This window comes from Natator depressus, chromosome 13, assembly GCF_965152275.1.
Source record: "Natator depressus isolate rNatDep1 chromosome 13, rNatDep2.hap1, whole genome shotgun sequence".
Taxonomy (NCBI): Eukaryota; Metazoa; Chordata; order Testudines; family Cheloniidae; genus Natator; species Natator depressus.
The window spans coordinates 304,790-319,049 of NC_134246.1; positions in this window are offsets into that span (position 1 = coordinate 304,790).

Here is a 14,260-nt window from a genome sequence, read left to right on the forward strand (position 1 = left end):
AATCCCACATAAGTGACAAATGTCACATCTGCAAGGCATTTAAGCCCTGATCAAAGAAAGATTGAGCAGCAAGGCTCAAATGTTTATTCATGGAGGCAGAAGTTCTCCCTCCCCCGCATTGGACTCATCTGACGCAGAGAGGGTCCCAAGTGCATCAGCTTCAGTACAGAGCGCACTGCAGATGTCTACAGCTCCTTGGTCCCATTTGCCAGTACTGAAGAAAAAACGTAGACCCTCCTCAGGCTCAGTACCTCACTTGGGCCTGTTGGTGCCAAAGCCAAGAGGAGGCAGAGAATGTACAAGACATTTGAAGGAGAGTCTCTCTCTGGAGCACTCTTCAGCTAAGAAGAAGGGATCTCTACCTCAGGAGTCTGTGCCAGATCTGTCAAGGGCATCTCCTGAAAGATTTCTGTGGCAAAAGCATCAGTCATTGCTGCTCTCAGCTACCATGGAGGCACCTGCAGCCACAAGCAATCTGCTTAGCTTCTCGGTACCGGTGTCCCCGGCACAGCAAGAAGGTTTGCAGTCAGTACCGATGCTTGCAGCACCTACCTCACCATGTTAGGAACCCGCAGTACCATTACCTCCCAAGCTTCTACAAAGGCTGGTGCAATCAAAGAGCAAGCCTCTGATAGCCACAGTACCACCATCCCCAGGCTCAGGCTATCCATCCCCAGTCCCAACTGGTTCTGTCCTCTCCTCCTCCTCCTCCTCCTCCCCCCACTCCCTTGTCAGATATTTCTGAATTCTTCCTCTTCGGACTCAGAGGGTATGCCCTCTGTCCCATCCAAGACAGAGGGCATACCCTCCATCAGAGATTTGGGGACCCTGGGTCATGCAACAATCACAGCACTGGCCTCCTCCGAAAGGACAATGGCCCAATCAAGGATGGTTCCCCGGCCCATATCAGAGGCCATTCTGAACTCCATGGGGTGTCCCTCCTCCTGTTAGGACCTCCCTGTAAGCAACCATCTCCTTCCTTGTCATTGAAACCACTCTGGGAGCATCAGCACCACAAGCATAGTTCTCCAGTACCAAGGTTGGTACTGAACAGACAGAAGTCACTTGGTGGCTTCCCCACTACAAGTCATGGAGCAGCCATCACCTCAGAATGCTGTAGTGTCCTCTTCCTCATCACCAGGTGAAGCATTTGAGGTGGAAAGTGATTCACCACTGCCAGAGGCCCACAAAGCTCATCAAAATCTATTGAGAAGGTGACCTCTGTTCTTAACATTCAGGCAAAGGAGGAGCGTGTAAGTTCTCACCAGTTGATGGACATTTTGATATTGGCAGCCCCTGCCAGAGTGGTTCTGCTGATTAAGAAAGTCATTATGGAGCCATTTAAGGCACTGTGGCAGGCACCATACGCCTTACCCCTCCACACATCCATTAAAGCCAGCTGAAAGGAGCTATTACGTCCCTTCTAAGGGATATGAGCATTTGTACTCTCACTCTCCCCCTCCCCAGGTTCCTTGGTGGTAGCAGCTGCTAACAAACAGAAGAGACAAGGACACCAAGCATCAATGCCAAAAAGTAAAGATTTGAAGAGGCTGGACTTGTTTTGTATTCTACAGGGTGTCTACAACTCAGGATTGCAAACCAACAAGCACTACTGAGCTGCTATGACTTCACCTCTGGGAGAACATTATAAAATTTAAAGACCAATTAGCAGAGGACTGTAGGCAGGAATTTGCAGTAATGGTGGATGAAGGTAAGCTAATTGTCAAAACTGCTTTCCAGGACAGTTTAGATTGTGCAGATGTGGGTGGCTCAAACCACACCAGCCATTTCTATGAGAAAGTGTTCATGGTAACAATCATGTGGGCCCCCACAGAAGTCCAGCAGACAATTCCAGTCCTTCCTTTTGAAGGTCCTTCTTTGTTTTCAGATAAGATGGACAATAGACTCTGTAGCCTAAAAGATTCCAAGGCAACATTAAAATCTCTTAGAATCTATACTCCAGTGACAAAGAGGAAACAGTTCAGTCCTCAACTGCCATACAGACACCAGGGTTTTTCTCTCCAGTCTCAAGATCCGCTAAGGAGAAAGGGCAGGGGTTATAGGAGACTACATCACCAGCTTCCTCATCAACATGAGTGAGCTCATTCTGTCCAGCCACCTCATCCAATCAGACTTTTGATGTATTGGTGGACAGTGTACCAGTTACTGTAGTTCCATCTGTTTCCCACCTTTTGTTTACAAATTGCTTATCCCACTTCCTAAGTGTTTGGGCCCAAGCAACATCAGATCAGTGGGTCTTAAGCATGGGGGAACTGAGAGATGCCCTCCAGTTTATTTTTACCCTTCCTTCCCACCCCTCTTCCCTCTTCAGGGACCATGCTCATGAGATCATTGTTGAGCAGGAAGTCTAGTCGTTATTTCAGGCAGTGGCCACAGAGGAAGTCCCATTGGTCCTCAGGGGAAAGGCTTCTATTCTTCTACTTCCTTATCCCCAAAGCAAAAGGGGGTCTCAGGCTTATTTTAGATTTGAGACAGTTGGTTTGACTCAGATACCTGAAGAAAATAAAATTCCACGTGGTTATTCTTGCTTCAATTAGTTTTCTTTTGTGCATTCTGTACTTGGTGTCTGTGTGCCCAGCACATGGCCATCAAACTTTTTCCCTCAGTGCTATCCGTTGAGCGGCTTGAGTTCCCCCTGCTGCTGTGCACCACTACATGCAGGTATAAAGGGCAGAGCAGCCCCTAGTCATGCTCATTTCCTTCTCACTGACCATGACAGTCATTGGAACTCTGTTCTGTGCCAGAACAGGTGTTCTCTCAACCTTTGAGAACACAGTGTATACATATAGTTAGCATAGTTCTTAGTGTTGTTAGGAGAGTTCGTAAGTTTTAGTTCTGTTGAGGGGGGGGAAAAAGGGTTTTCAAACTTGTTTTGAACATTGCCCATTCCCATTTGGGGTTTTTCTCTTCATGGTACCAATGTATGTTCCGGTCACTGGATTTCAAATCATTTGCTTCTTGCTTCAGGCCTGTACCAGTGAGTGACTCACACAATAGCTGCTGAATTGCTTGGGAGAGGCACACGTGAATGACAGGTGCCAGATTTGCAGGGAGTTCAAGCCTAGGACGAAGAATAGGGAGGCTATGCTGAAATTCCTGCTGATGGAGGTGGTGCTCAGGCCGCCATCAGAGCTGACCCAGTCTGACTTGGTGCCAAGTCCTGCAACTTCAATGAAAAGCACACCCCTGTAAAGCTAAGATAGATACTTCAGCCCCATGACCTGGGGCTCGGGCTTCAGACAAGGCTCACAAGTGAAAAACAGACTTAAGTGTCACACTAAAATGTAGGTACAATATTTATATTCCAATCAATTTATTTTATAATTGGTAAAAATGAAAAAGTAAGCCACTTTCAATAATGGTGCCAATTTCAGTGCTGTGACACTTTTGTATTTTTATGTCTGATTTTGTAAGCAAGTAGTTTTTAATTGAGGTGAAACTTGGGGTATGCAAGATAAATCAGACTCCTGAAAGGGATACAGTAGTCTGGAAAGGTTGAGAAGCACAGTACTAGAGCACAGACAACTTCAGTAGCTTTGTTGTATAAGTCCTGATTGTAGACATTTGTAAAGCAGCAACTTTGTCATGAGTCCACTCTTTTGCCTCTCATTATGCCATTTCCTGTCGGTCCTGGGATGTTGTCAATTTCAGACAGGTTGTCTGACAGTCACTGCTCAGGTAGACTCTGAGCCCACCTCCATGTTTGTGAGTCCCCTACAGGGGCATGGACATGTGGAAGCAGTCAAAGAAGAAAAAAAAGTTACCTGTTTTTTCCTGTAACTGTTGTTCTTCAAGATGTTGCCAGGTCCATTCCACAACCTGCCCTCCTTTCCCTCTCTAGCTGAGTCTATCCAGTACAAAGGAACTGATGGGGGTTACCAGGGGCAGCTCTGCCCTCTTATACCAGTATGCAGTGGCATGTGGTGATAGAGGGCGTTCAAACTGCCCTGGTGGGTACTGCTGAGGGAAAAAGTTGTCCGACAATTTTGCACAAGACCTGCACATACCTATAGGTGAATGGGCCTGTGCAACACAGCTCGAAGAGCAGTTGCAGAAAGGTAGGTAACCATTTTTTCTAATTAAGAACTTTACCAGCCAGAAACACAAAGTTTCATGGAAGACAGACCTGGAAAGGAGCCATCAGCTCAGCCTGTCCAACCCAGCAGTCAACACATTCCCCATTTCCCTCTACCTTGTAAAACATCCTGCTTGCTGCACTAACTACTCTGCAATAGCTGCAGTGCCAGCACAAGGGCTAGGGATGGGTTCTCCTGGTGTGCTCTGCTGGGCAGGAAGGACAGGATTGCTAGTTTTTCCTGTTACACAAAGTCAAACTTGTACCTACAGCCCGCCTGGGGGGGAGTGGTACTGTACCGCTCGCTGAGGAGAAAGGGGGGACTATATGGTACTGCTCACTGAGGGGAAAGAGGAGGGTGGGGCTATACAGAACCGCTCACTGAGGGGAAAGTGGAGGGGGTGCAATGGGTTACCCCCCCTGCTTTAGGGTACCACCTGATGTACTGGGGTACCACTGAGCCCGCCTGTTCCACCAGTCTGGGCTCCCTTACACTGCCCTGCTGAGCCAGGCCCTCAAGCCCCCTCCAGCACACACACAGGTAGGGACACGCAGCTACAGAAAGACAGACCCTGAGATCAGCTCTGTATGGGAAAACTCAGCTAGGAAACTGCCCAGCACTTACGCGCACACCTCATCTGGAGTGTAAACCCTAAATTGTATTGTCTTACGCTGCACAGGGAACTGTACAGCATAAGCTAATTGAAATTTGCCTCCTCCCTCAATGTTGGGGAAGATATGCATAGCTTTTTGCCCCCCAGTTGTGAATTCCACAAACTGATTTTAGAGAAAACAAAAACAAGTTTAACAACTACACAAGATATATTTTAAGTGATTATAAGGGTTAGCAAACAGATCAAAACATTACTGAGCAAATAAAACACACACACAAACTAAGCTTAATACACTAAAGAAACTGGTTACAAATGGTAATTTCTCACCCTAAATGTTGCTTTATGGCAGATTGCAGAGGTTCTTGAAGACAAGGGGCTCTTGCTTGCAGCTTAAAACTCTAAGTAGTTCTTTCACAGGCCAGACACCTTTTCCAGTCTGGGCTCAGGCCATCCTCCCTTTGGCCTTGTTTCTTAGATGTTTTTGGCAGTCATCCTGGCTGGGGATTCAGTAAAGAATGAACACTAGAATCATAGAAGATCAGGGTTGGAAGAGACCTCAGGAAGTCATCTAGTCCAACCCCCTGCTCAGAGCACTCATTAACACTGATTAACTCACTACCCTGCCTTAAATAGGATTTACATATGGTGGGAATCCTTTGTATCCCAGTTTGATCCCTACTCGTGGAAAAATACCAACAGTCCAGGATGGAGTCCAGTACCAGGTAACATGATCACATGACCCTGCAGTGTCAAAGCAGCCGTGAGTGAAAGGCCATTTGAAGCATCCCAGGAAGGTGGGAGATGAGCATCTTCAAAGTCCTATTGTTCTCCAGACTGATTGCATTCTGTCTGGTGGGCATTCCCCATGTGCAAACAAACACTTTTCTAATTGTTACATAGTCAATATTCCTAACTTCAGATACAGAAATGATACATGCATACAAATAAGATAATCATATTCTGGAAATCATAACCTTTCCAATGACACCTCACAAGACCCATCTGGCATAAAACACATCTTAGTTATGCCATATTCATATAACAATATTTTTATGAAGAATATGGGGCATAGTGTCACAGGGGCTGTCATAAATATAAAGGGAAGGGTAAACACCTTTAAAATCCCTCTTGGCCAGAGGAAAAACCCTTTCACCTGTAAAGGGTTAAGAAGCTAGGATAACCTCGCTGGCACCTGACCAAAATGACCAATGAAGAGACAAGATACTTTCAAAGCTGGAAGGGGGTCGGGGGGAATAAGTGTTCTCTCTGTCTGGATGATGCTTTTGCCGGGAACAAAACAGGAATGGAGTCTTAGAACTTAGTAAGTAATCTAGCTAGATATGCGTTAGATTCTGTTTTGTTTAAATGGCTGATAAAATAGCTGTGCTGAATGGAATGGATATTCCTGATTTTGTGTCTTTTTGTAACTTAAGGTTTTCCCTAGAGGGATTCTCTGTGTTTTGAATCTAATTACCCTGTAAGGTATTTACCATCCTGATTTTACAGAGGTGATTCTTTTACTTTTTCTTCTATTAAAATTCTTCTTTTAAGAACCTGATTGCTTTTTCATTGTTCTTAAGATCCAAGGGTTTGGGTCTGTGTTCACCTATGCAAATTGGTGAGGATTTTTATCAAGCCTTCCCCAGGAAAGGGGGTGTAGGGTTTGGGGAGGATTTTGAGGGGAAAGACGTTTCCAAGCGAGCTCTTTCCCGGTTATATATCTGTTAGACCCTTGGTGGTGGCAGCAATAAAGTCCAAGGGAAAAAGGAAAATAGTTTGTACCTTGGGGAAGTTTTAACCTAAGCTGGTAAAAATAAGCTTAGGAGGTTTTCATGGAGGTCCCCACATCTGTACCCTAGAGTTCAGAGTGGGGAAGGAACCTTGACTTGGTGGCAGAGCGGTGGGATTAACTTGAAATCATTTTGAGATCATTTTGAGATTTTTTTGAACAAGAAGCACAGATTTTAAAAAGGGAATGTTTTTTTTTTCCCTTTGGGCTGCTGGAAAGCAGGTTTTCAGCTGAAAGCAGTTAGAGTTTTTTTTGTCTCTGCTTGGGGGCCAGAGCAGAAACAAAAGGGAATTGTCTTTTGTGAGCTGGAGTTTTCTCTACCTAAAGGCAGGGTAGTTAACCTTCTGCAGGGAAATTCACAAGTCTTCACAGACCTGAAGAAGTTTTTTTTACCTAAAAGCAACTAGAGGGGTTTTCTACCTATTTGCCTGGAGTCAAAGGTGTTAGGGTTTTTTTTAAGGATTTTTCTGTAGGCTGATAATCACTATCAGAGAACATAAGTATCTGGACAGCACAGCAAAATTTTACAAGCCAAGTTTTTTTGTTTGTTTTATTTCTAACTCTCGGGTGTAAAGTTAGTTAAAAACAGAGAGGCAAACATGACAGAGCCCAAAACAGAAACAGCCAAAGAGGCTGCCCACAGGAGAGCTATGGAGGCAAAGAAAAAAGAAATGGAGGAACAGGAAAAAGCCAAAGAGGCTGCCCACAGGAGAGCTATGGAGGCAAAGGAAAAAGAATGGAAGCATGCTGAGGAGGAAAGGGAGGCTGCCCACAGGAGAGAAATGGAGGCAAGGGACAAAGAACTGGAGGAGAAGGAAAAAGAGAGGAAGCATGCACTGGAGATGGAGAAGGCAAAGGCTCAGCAGAATATACCAACAAACCCTAGCAATCCTTCTCCAGGTACCACTTCCCATCCCAGAAAGTTCCCCACCTACAACGCAGGCGATGATACAGAGGCCTTCTTAGAAAACTTCGAAAGGGCCTGCCTTGGGTACAGCATCTCTACAGACCAATACATGGTAGAGCTGAGGCCGCAGCTCAGTGGACCCTTAGCTGAGGTGGCGGCTGAAATGCCTAAGGAACACATAAACCAGTATGAACTGTTTAAAACCAAGGCGAGAGTCAGAATGGGGCTAACACCCAAGCATTCCCGTCGGCGGTTCAGAGCCCTAAGGTGGAAACCAGACATGTCATTTACCCAACATGCCTACCACATTGTGAAACATTGGGATGCCTGGATATCGGGAGCAAGTGTTAAATCTCCAGAAGATTTGCCCTTCCTAATGCAAACGGAGCAGTTCTTAGAGGGTGTTCCTGAGGAAATAGAAAGATACATCCTAGATGGAAAGCCCAAAACTGTAATTGAGGTGGGAGAGATTGGAGCCAAATGGGTGGAGGTGGCAGAAAAGAAAAAAACTGGTTGCAGTTGGAGAGGATACCAGAAGGGACATCCTCAGACCACACCCTACTACCGGGGGCAGCCCAAGGCCCCAGCTACCCCCCAAGGAACCCTCCAGACACCTTATCATCCTGCCACACCGTTCTCCAGCAACCGACCTCGCCCCAGTGACCCGTCAGCTGGACGATGTTTTAAATGTAATGAGCCGGGGCATGTAAAGGCCAACTGCCCCAAGAACCCCAACAGATTGCAGTTCATTGCACCGGAATCACACCAGAGGTCCTCAGGCCCAGATACCTCCCAGATACCCTCAGAGCGGAGGGAAACTGTGAGTGTGGGCGGGAAGAAGGTCACCGCGTAGAGGGACACCGGCGCACAAGTGTCGGCTATCCATGCTTCCTTAGTGGATCCCAATTTAATCCACCCAGAGATCCAAGTGACAATTCAACCCTTCAAGTCCAACTCTTTCCATTTGTCTACAGCCAAGTTGCCTGTCCAGTACAAGGGCTGGTCAGGAACGTAGACTTTTGCAGTCTATGATGATTATCCCATCCCCATGCTGTTGGGGGAAGACTTGGCCAATCATGCGAAGCTAGCCAAGAGGGTGGGAATGGTCAACCGCAGCCAGGCTAAGCAAGCCATCACGCCTAGCTCTGTTCCGGAAACTTCTACCAGGACCCCAGGCCAATGTCTGCAACAGCAGTAGTGGATCCAGTCCCAGAGACCCAGACAGAGCCAGTCCCAGAACCGGAACCAGCGGAACAACCAGCACCAGACCCATTCCCAGCACTGAATCCAGTACTTGCAACCCCAACACAAGAGGGCCCCAGCAAACCTGAACCGGCAGCAGCCGATAACCCTACACGAGAGGCTCAGCCGGAGCCTGAACCCCAACATAGTGCACCAGCGGAGAGCGGTTCACAGTCAACGGAAACAGCCCCGTCCCCTACATCGCTTCCAGAGGTACCCAAGCCTAGGTCCACAATCCAATGAGGAACTGATGTCTCCAGCATCAAGGGAACAGTTCCAGACCGAACAGGAAGCAGATGAAAGCCTCCAGAGAGCTTGGACGGCGGCCCGGAGCAACCCACCGCCTCTCAGCTCTTCTAATCGATCCAGGTTTGTTGTACAAAGAGGACTTTTATACAAGGAAACTCTTTCTGGTGGACACCAGGAAGACTGGCATCCTCAGAGACAGTTGGTAGTTCCAACTAAGTACCAGGTAAAGCTCTTGAGCTTAGCCCACGATCATTCTAGTGGCCATGCTGGGGTGAAGAGGACCAAAGACCGTTTGGGGAGGTCATTCCACTGGGAGGGAATGGGCAAGGATGTCTCTACCTATGTCCGGTCTTGTGAGGTATGCCAAAGAGTGGGAAAACCCCAAGACCAGGTCAAAGCCCTTCTCCAGCCACTCCCCATCATTGAGGTTCCAATTCAGCGAGTAGCTGTGGATATTCTGGGTCCTTTCCTGAAAAAGACACCCAGAGGAAAGCAGTACATACTGACTTTCATGGATTTTGCCACCCGATGGCCGGAAGCAGTAGCTCTAAGCAACACCAGGACTAAAAGTGTGTGCCAGGCACTAGCAGACATTTCTGCCAGGGTAGGCTGGCCCTCCAACATCCTCACAGATGCAGGAACTAATTTCCTGGCAGGAACTATGGAAAGCCTTTGGGAAGCTCATGGGGTAAATCACTAGGTTGCCACTCCTTACCACCATCAAACAAATGGCATGGTGGGGAAGTTTAATGGAACTTGGGGGCCATGATACGTAAATGAGCACTCCAACGATTGGGACCTAGTGTTGCAGCAGTTGCTCTTTGCCTACAGAGCTGTACCACATCCCAGTTTAGGGTTTTCACCATTTGAACTTGTATATGGCCACGAGGTTAAGGGGCCATTACAGTTGGTGAAGCAGCAATGAGAGGGGTTTACAACTTCTCCAGGAACTAACATTCTGGACTTTGTAAACAACCTACAAAACACCCTCTGAACCTCTTTAGCCCTTGCTAAAGAAAATCTACAGGATGTTCAAAAAGAGCAAAAAGCCTGGTATGATAAAGATGCCAGAGAGCGTTCCTTCAAAGTAGGGGACCAGGTCATGGTCTTAAAGGCACTCCAGGCCCATAAAATGGAAGTGTCGTGGGAATGGCCATTCATGGTCTAGGAGCGCCTGGGAGCTGTTAATTATCTCATAGCACTCCCCACCTGCAAACTGACCATGTGGCGCTACAGTGGCTTCATACCGCCACGGGAAATAACAAAAAACTTATTCGGTGGAGTTTAGCTCTCCAAGATTTTGATTTCGACATCCAACACATCTCAGGAGCTTCTAACAAAGTGGCTGATGCACTCTCCAGTGAAAGTTTCCCAGAATCAACTGGTTAAAATCGTCCTTGAGATGTGGAAAATATTGTTAGTCTTTATATACTTGGTAGTATATTTAGAAGTGCATGTGTCTTATTCGCAAAAAGAAAAGGAGTACTTGTGGCACCTTAGAGACTAACCAATTTATCTGAGCATAAGCTTTCGTGAGCTACAGCTCACTTCATCGGATGCATACTGTGGAAAGTGTAGAAGATCTTTTTATACACACAAAGCATGAAAAAATACCTCCCCCCACCCCACTCTCCTGCTGGTAATAGCTTATCTAAAGTGATCACTCTCCTTACAATGTGTATGATAATCAAGTCACTTGGGAGGGGAAGGGAGGCTGTACCTACTACCCGCTGGAGAGGGGGAAGGGGGGGCAAGCTGTAGAGTACTGTCTGATGAGAGGGGTGCCTGTATAGGACTGCCGCTGGGGGGGTGGGGCTGTACTGTACTGTACTGCCCGCTAAGGGGAAAGAGGGGGGCTGTAATACTGCCCACTGGGAGGGGGGCTGTACAGTACCATCCCTGAAGGAGAAAAGGGGGGGGACTGTAATACCACCCATTGGGGAGGGGGAAGGGGCGGTGGGCTGTACAGTACCATCCACTAAGCGGGGGATGTACAGTACTGCTCATTGACAGGAAATGGGAAGGGGGCTGTTCAGTACCGCCCGAGGGGGAGCTGTAGGATACTGCTCGCAGAGTGGGAAGGGGAAGCTGCACCTATTACCTGCTGGGGAAGGGGATGGGGACTGTATGGTACCGCCTGCTGAGAGGGAATGGGGAGCTGTACGGTACTACCCGCTGAGGGGAAGTGGGGCTGTACAGTACCACTTGCTGACAGGAGGGGCTGTACAGTACTGCTCACTGAGGGGAACCGGGAGAGGGCCTGTATGGTACGCCTCGCTGAGAGGGAGGCCTGTACACAGCCGCTCAGTGATGGGAGCCGGGGAGACTGTACAGTACCACCTGCTATGGGGAAAGGGTGAGGTTATACCTACCACCTGCTGGGCAGGGAGAAAGGGAGGTGACCTGTATGGTACTGCCCCCTGAGGAGGGGAGGCGGGCTGTATGGTACCGCACGATTTGGGGGGGTGGGAGGCTGTATGTTACCACCCACTAAGATGGAAGGGGAGGCAGGCTGTACGGTACGGCCTGCTGAAGGGAAAGGGGGGCTGTACAGTACTGCCGTGGAGGGGAAGGGGGTCTGTATGATACCACCCGCTAAGGGGAAAGGGGATGGGGCCTATAAGGTACCACTTGCTGAGGGGAAGAGGGGCTGTATGGTACCACCTGCTGATTGGAGCACTGTATGGTACCTACTGCCCACTGAGGGGAAAGGGGGGGCTGAATGGTACCGCTTGCTGACAGGAGGGGGCTGTAAGGTACCGCTCACTGAGCGGAAAGGAGAGGGGAGCTGTATGGTAATGCCTGCTAAGGGGAACTAGGAAGGGGCCTGTATAGTAAGGCTCACTGAGAGGGAGGCAGTACCACCTGCTATGGGGAAAGGGAGAGGCTATACCTACCGCTCACTGGACAGGGAGAAAGGGAGGAGAGCTGTAGAGTACTACCCGCTGCAGAGGGGGAAGGAGAGGCGGACTGTACAGTACCGCCTGCTCAGGGGGCAAGGCAGGCAGGCTGTACGGTACCGCTGAGGAGGAGGGGGCTGTACGGTACCGCTGAGGAGGAGGGGGCCATACAGTACCACCCGCTGAGAGGGGGGGCTGTACAGTATTGCCTGCTGGGAGGAGGGTGTATGGTACCACTCGCTGAGGGGAAGGGAAAGATGTCTGTAGGATGCCACCCACTGGGGAGGGAGGTGGGGGAGCAGTATGATACCACCCATTGAGGGGGAGTGGGAGTCAGGATGTATGATACTGCCCACAGGGGAAGGGAAGTTGGGGCTGTATGGTACTGCCTGGTGAGAGGGAGGGCTGTACGGTACCGCTTGCTGAGAGTAAAGGAGGTGGGACTGATGGTACCACTCACTGAGGGGAAAGGGGAGGTGGGCTCTACGGTTCCGCCTGATGGGGTTTGGGGGGCTATACAGTACCGCTTGCTGAGGGGGAGGCTTGTATGCTACCACTTGCTGGGGGTTTGGGTTGTACAATATCGCTCACTGCATCCGATGAAGTGAGCTGTAGCTCACAAAAGCTTGTGCTCAAATAAATTGGTTAGTCTCTAAGGTGCCACAAGTACTCCTTTTCTTTTTGCGAATACAGACTAACACGGCTGCTACTCTGAAACCTGGACAGTACCGTTTGCTGAGGGGAAGGACAGGGAGGCTGTATGGTACCACCCGCTAAGGGTGAAGGCTGTACCTACCACCCACGGGGGAGGAGATCAGTGGGCAGTACCCTACAGGGGAGGGGAAGGGGAGGTAGGCTCTATGGGGTACTCCCTGATGGGGGGGCTTTATGGTACAGCCGCTGGGAGAGGGCTGTACAGTTCCACCTGCTAAGGGGAAAGGAGAGGGGGGCTGTACTGTACTGCGAGGGAAGGGGACGTGGGGCTGTACGGTACCACCCGCGGAGGGGGTGAGGGGGCTCTATGGCACTGCCCGCGGAAGGGGTGTACAGTAGCGCTTGCTGAGGGGAAATGAGGGGAGAAGCTGTACCTACCGCCTGCTAGGAAGAGGGAAGGGGTGGTAGGGTGTACGGTACTGCCCGCTGGGGGAAGAGGGAAGGGGTGGTAGGGTGTACGGTACTGCCCGCTGGGGGGGGGGGGTTACACTGTAACGGGGCTTTACCGTACCACTCCCTGAGTGGAAAGGCGAGGGGAGCTGTTCGGTAATGCCCGCCGCGGGAACCGGGAGGGGCGTGGAGGACACAGCTCGCTGAGAGGGGGCCCTATACAGGGAGCGGGGGGGGGGGCGCTGGGCCGTACCACCGGCTGTGGGGGAAGACGGAGGCTCTACCTACCGCTCGCTGGACAAGGAGAAAGGGAGGCGAGCTGTAGGGTACAGCCCGCTGGGGAGGGGGAAGGAAAGGCGGGCTCTTCTGTACCGCCCGCTGAGCGGAAAAGCGGGGCTGAACGGTACCGCTCACTGCGGGGGGAGGTTGTAGGGTACCACCCGCTACGCGGACGGTGGAGCTGCACCTACCGCCTGCTGGGGAAGGGGAAGGAGAGGCGAGCTGTACGGTACCGCCCGCTAAGGCGGACTGCTAAGGGGGGGCTGTACCCACCGCCCGCGGGGAGGGGGACGGGGAGGCGGGCTGCACAGCACGCCCCGATGCGGGGAGGGGCCGCACAGCACCCCAAGCAACGGGGACAGTAGAGGGGAGTGTCGGGCACCAGGGGCTGCGAAGGGGGGGGCTATGCCCGCCGCCCGCGGGGAGGGGGAGGGGGAGGGGGAGGCGGGCTGTACGTGCACGGTACAGCCCGCTGGGGGGACAGTAGAGGGGAGTGTCGGGCACCAGGGGCTGCGAAGGGGGGGGCTGTGCCCGCCGCCCGCGGGGAGGGGGAGGGGGAGGCGGAGGCGGGCGGTACGTGCACGGTACAGCCCGCTGGGGGGACAGTAGAGGGGAGTGTCGGGCACCAGGGGCTGCGAAGGGGGGGGCTATGCCCGCCGCCCGCAGGGAGGGGGAGGGGGAGGCGGAGGCGGGCGGTACGTGCACGGTACAGCCCGCTGGGGGGACAGTAGAGGGGAGTGTCGGGCACCAGGGGCTGCGAAGGGGGGGCTGTGCCCGCCGCCCGCGGGGAGGGGGAGGGGGAGGCGGAGGCGGGCGGTACGTGCACGGTACAGCCCGCTGGGGGGACAGTAGAGGGGAGTGTCGGGCACCAGGGGCTGCGAAGGGGGGGCTGTGCCCGCCGCCCGCGGGGAGGGGGAGGGGGAGGCGGAGGCGGGCGGTACGTGCACGGTACAGCCCGCTGGGGGGACAGTAGAGGGGAGTGTCGGGCACCAGGGGCTGCGAAGGGGGGGGCTATGCCCGCCGCCCGCGGGGAGGGGGAGGCGGGCTGTACGTGCACGGTACAGCCCGCTGGGGGGACAG